We start from the raw sequence: 5,653 nt of genomic DNA, 5'->3' as shown, positions 1-5,653 counted from the left end.
TATATATATATATATATATATATATAATAGTTTGTCAACTTCCAATTACAAGCTGCTTTATTGTTTGATCACTAAGCAATCATTCATTTTGGATATCCTGAAGTTTGCAAAATCACACAATATTAAGTCTGAACAATACAATCCCACTGAAAGCACTTAAGTGCTGATACAGAAACAATGAAACTATTCTACGTGAAACTAATTTCACACACGGAAAAACCTGTAGTGATTTGTGTACATAGTGTACATGTACACAACACTGCAAAATGTCTTCCTTGATGCACACGCCCATAAACATAGTTTGTTACAAAAGCCCGCCAAGAAATAACTCAAAGACTATTTACTTTGGAGCGTCTCTGAAGTGCTGGGGCGAGTGGGAGAGAGTTCAGTGGTAGACGCCGGTGGAGTCACCAGGAGGAGAAGGAGAAGAAGGAGAAGAAGAAGAAGCGGCGCTCTGCTTGGCTCATTACAGCCGCTGAAAAAGAAAGCTTTGAACAACACGGCGTGTTTGGAACCAGGAGTCGCGCTACTGAGGAGCCATGTTTAATTAAATGACATCAGAGACTCTGGAAGAAGGTTGAGGTGGAAAAAGTACGGGGAAAGGGTTTACCTCGATTTATTTATTTAGCACACGTAAAAAAAAGGAAAAAAAATAGGGCTGCATGACATGAGGAAAATATGCGATAGGCGATAATGTTGAATATCGAGATAACCTTATTACTTGCGATAAATAAACTGATGTCAAAGCAGAGCTCAACATTAAGGCCTGTCCGTGACAAGTGGATTGTTTTTGTAGGTCAAGTGGAAGAGAAATCGACTTGCCCCACTAGACAAGTTAAAACTCAAACTAAATAAAATGCCATGTTTCTTCACGATATCTGCCACGTACCCATTTGAAAAAAGAAATAAAAAAGCCCTACAACCCCGGGCAGTGGATGGCCAACGTTAGACCCTGCAGCAGCAGACTAGAATTCTGCTAATGCAACAAATTGCTTGTTGAATTAAAACCAAACAAAATCATTTTACAACATCCTTGTATTGACAAAATGGAACACTGAATTAAACATAAAAGGCAGCACTAAAGAAGAATGACAGTTACATTTTAAAGTGCAGTTTTCTACTAACTACTAAAAAAAGGCCTCACGATACGATATAATTGTGATTTTAATCATATTGTCATATACAGTATATACTATACACACATACATACTTTGTCAACATCTGTTTTATCTGAAAATATACATTTCTCTGTTTATTCATATCACTTCAGTTTATTTGCTGCAACATGGGATTGTCCGGCAGACAAACTGACCAACACGTATATAATAGCATTTAAACAAAGTTCGGTGTTGGAGTTTGTAACATTCTAAAATGTTCGTTTTTGATTTTGACTGTAAATGCATAGGTTTCCAAATATTGGATCAGTTTCATTAACTACTAATAATCAGTACCATCATCAATATATTGATACAATATCATTATGTTGCACAGCCCTAGTTTAGCCCAGAAGAAACTAACACTTAAACACTTAAGTGTTTAAATGGCAACATTTCACAAAGTTCATTCATCTCGCTATATTAAAACTGCAATCCCAACGCCAAAACATACCACAGTGCATTGTTCCCGTTGTGTACATTTTGCAGCGGCGGCCCAAATTTTAAGAAATGTAACGAAGTCGCAAATCCACGACTCTGCGGAGCTGTCCACTCCACTGAACTCAAACAAACGTTTGTCTGCTCTCTCTCTACTTTGAGGAATGTGAAACAGGAGCAGTGAAAAGCCTGGACAGATGCGTTCCAGTGGAAAATATGACAGCTACAGTAGCTTGTGAAATAGAGATGTGTGCAACTCAATTTTAAGAATTTACTGGTCAGACTACAAATGAGACAACAATCAGCTGACTGGGGGAGATCACAATCGGTTTTATTTCTAACATACTGCAAGTCTCGGAAGTAGTTAGCTTGGGACAAAAGACGTTTGATGTGATTGACGTGACTCACAAAAACAGTGTTGGGAAGGAATGGGATTACTTTACCAAAAGTTATGTTATTATTACTATTCCCAGCTCACAATTTTCACACCCTAACATTTAACTTGATCAAAAACTACAGTCTAAAATCATGAGATGCAATCTGCAAAGTGTGAGCTGTATTTCTGACAGAGCCATTCAAGTTCCTCCTGTTTTCAGTCTTTATTGTGCTAAAACGATAGCAAATGAAGCTGATGCCAATTAGGATGGCAAATGAGCACGAGTACCAACATGCTGAACAGTTTGTTCTCACCAGAATTGATTCTAATAAGACATGTTGATGTATAAAGATGCTGCTTGGCTTCAGTGGGGAGTTCTAATGAGATATGATCTAGCAAAAGGCTATGTCTGTAGCTTTCTTTACCTTATAATAACAACAATAATACTATGAGTCATACTTTGACTTTTTTAATCGCAGAAATGTGGCAGCATTCCACAATAGCTGAACCCCACTTTACTTATACAGTACATGTATGAATGTGTGGGTGTTTTTCACATTTCCATGCTGACAAAGAGTGCAACAGGCTGCTTGGCCACGTCTCCATTCTCCTCACTAACTTGGCCTTTGAGAATGGGAGAATTCTAATGAGTTCTTCCCTTTCTCGCTCACAATGATTTCTCTCACACTCACACACACACACACACTTTAATGAGTGTGCCTTGTGCTTTCCTCATTAGCCACACAGAGTTTTATCGCAGGCATCAAACGCAATGCACCGCCACCCCTGACAAGAGAGAAAAGGGAGGAAAGAGATCTTCCCTCTTCTCTCCTTCCACCTCTTTTTCCCCCCTCTTTCTTCTCTTCTGCTCCGAGGTTAAAACATTTCATTATGTAGCCACATCCATCCACATATCCTGATATATATATAGATATAGATATATATATCTATATCTATATATCTCAGTCTTTCTAAGATGTTGACTAACTTAGATCGCAGCCAAGATCTTTCCTGCCCGTTCTTTCCGTGGGCTGAGGGAAGCTATTGTTGCTATGGCAGTGATGCATATCTTGCCATGTAGAAATGGAGAGGTGGTAGGAGTGAGTTGACAGGGGAATAAGAGTGTGTGGCCACCCGCTCAAACCCTCAGAGTCTGCCTAAACTCGATACAGCCTCTTGGCGCAGTGCAGAATGTAAAAAGCCAAGAAGAATACCTACAGAGAGAGCTCTGACTTGGGTAGGATGAGCTTTTCCAAAAGAGTTTCAAGTGTCAGACATCAATGTCACAATAGCATGAGTTGCATACTTGTTTTATGACAGAAGCATCAACATGACAGCAGCCTGTGATGCACAAAGTCTGTCATTGTAGTAAGGGCGGCGGCGGAAATGAATGCGACCACGGCAAGCTTTTCATTTTGTTTTTCAGAAGACGAGTTTGTCAAAAAATTTCAGATAGACTTGAAAAGACAATGGAGGGTGGAATAATGTGCGAGAGTGACTGAAGGGTCTGAAGAAAAGGGGGTTCGTTTTTCAGCGCGAGATGCCTGGAGCCACTGCAGAGTCATTAGAGTACATTTGTCACATTAACAAAGGAGGAGGAATCAGCCCTTTTTAAAGAGGGAAGAAAGACACAGACATGGAAACACAAAGAGGCGGGGGGGGGATTTCAAGACAGAAGGGAGGAGAACAGGAGGAAGAAAGTGAGATTGATAGAAAGGGGGGGAAATCTGAAATCATGTTGGGATGGAGCAGAGGATACTTATTTTTTGAGGCAAATCTGTTTATGCCTTGTAATACAGGACAACAGGAAGTTAAGTTTGTGATTTAATGTCGTTTAATTTACCCGTCAATATGGTTGGGCATCATGTTGATTTTAACAATTCTGATTCCATTTCCGATAGTTCCTTTCGATTCAGATTCTTTGAGGGGTGTTGGAGTAGAAAAGGGTCACATGCTTATTATGCTTAACAGCTGAGGCAGAGTTCAGATCAAAGATTCGCAACGCAACAAAACCGTTTTAGAACGTTGCAGAAAGAAAAGTTGCAGCGGTCTGAACTGGCCTGTCTCAGCTCGACTCGAACCAGCTGCAACTCAGCCGGTCAAATCTCCAGAGGCTGGTTTTAGCAATAAAATGAGCCATAATCCATTTTATTTCTACGTTACAAACTGTTAACTGGTCAAAATAGCAGATAGACGTAGTCTCAACGAGCATCCGCAAGCACGATACACATTATATATATATATTTTTTTATTTTTAAAGAATTTTTTTAGGGGCTTTTCCCTTTATTGACAGTGGATACACACGAGAGAGATGGGGGATGAAATGCAGCAAAGGGCCGGTCGGCAGGTCGGATTCGAACCCGGGCCGTTGCAGAACCCTCTTACTGGGTGAACTAGAGGACCCGCCTCTCAAAAGTGGTACTTCGTGTCCTAATTAATCATAGGTGTGTTTTGGGCGTAACATGCAATAAACCAATCAGAGTGTCATTTCGCATTCCCTTTAAAAGCCAGGCGCTGTTCATAAGCCTAGGCACATTTTACTAATGTGCTGCTGGAATAATATAATGATGTGCTGTTGACTTTACATAGATTTAGCTGCCTCAAGATAGCCAATACTCACCTGAACACGCCTCCCTGTATGACCAGCACGCCCATGGGCGCAGGTACATTTGCTATTTAAACGATCGGTCTTAAAATAGCAAAGACATTTGCGTTGGGCTTTGCGTCTCGCCGGGTGCAAGATAGGGCCCCCGGTCTCATTCATTTGACAGATAGAGACTTTTTGAGACCAATACCAGGAAGAAGGGAAAGATTCACTGATTACCAATATTTTTGATATAGTGAATGTTTGAGCTGGAATGAATAGACCTTTTCCATGTGGATTGTTCACTGATTTTGCAACAATATGACTATGCAAATGTACTCAAAAGGCTGCTTTCCTAAACAAAAAACTAAATATTTGACTAATAACTAATTCTAGAAAAGAACAGTAAGAAAATAGAAAATTAAAATAAAATAGCTGAATGACAATGTCGAAATCACCCCAAACATCATTTTATGAGTAAAAAAGTTTTCATATCGGCACATATTGAAAAACATATACGGCAATACCGACAAATATTTTTGGGATTGGACAATATCGGCCAATCATATCTCTTTGAATAAATCGACTGTCCTTTGATTTGGAAAAACACACGCAAAGGTTTACGTTTACAGTACTGTGGATTTTTTTCTAGTGGAGACATTTTCTATTACAATACTTCACTGCAGCTCCTGCTACGCCAGAAATGTGTCGACATCACATCAAGTCACCTTGATCCTAAAATAGTCCCAGAAATCCAAGCTTACCTCACTGTGGCTCCACATTTTTGAGTGGTAAGGCTTTTCCAGGTGGGTTATTCTTTATGAATTCTTTTTGACTGTGTGAGAAACATGGATGCTTCTGGCACAGACTGCTGACAAAGGTGCACATTTCCCATAAACCCCATGGTCTCCTGCTCCTACCCTTCTTTTTATTTGATGTACAAGAAGAAGTATAAGAGGCAAAACCATATGGGGCCTGTAATGTGTCGCCGTCCAACAAGATATTCCAACAAATAAGTGTATGTGCAAGTACATGCACTGCAGAGACTTAACATCTTTAAATGAACGTTTGGTGAATGGTGGGGGGGGGGGGGGGGGGGGG

This window comes from Etheostoma spectabile, chromosome 23 (assembly GCF_008692095.1).
Source record: "Etheostoma spectabile isolate EspeVRDwgs_2016 chromosome 23, UIUC_Espe_1.0, whole genome shotgun sequence".
NCBI lineage: Eukaryota > Metazoa > Chordata > Actinopteri > Perciformes > Percidae > Etheostoma > Etheostoma spectabile.
Note: the sequence above shows the minus strand (reverse complement) of the source record.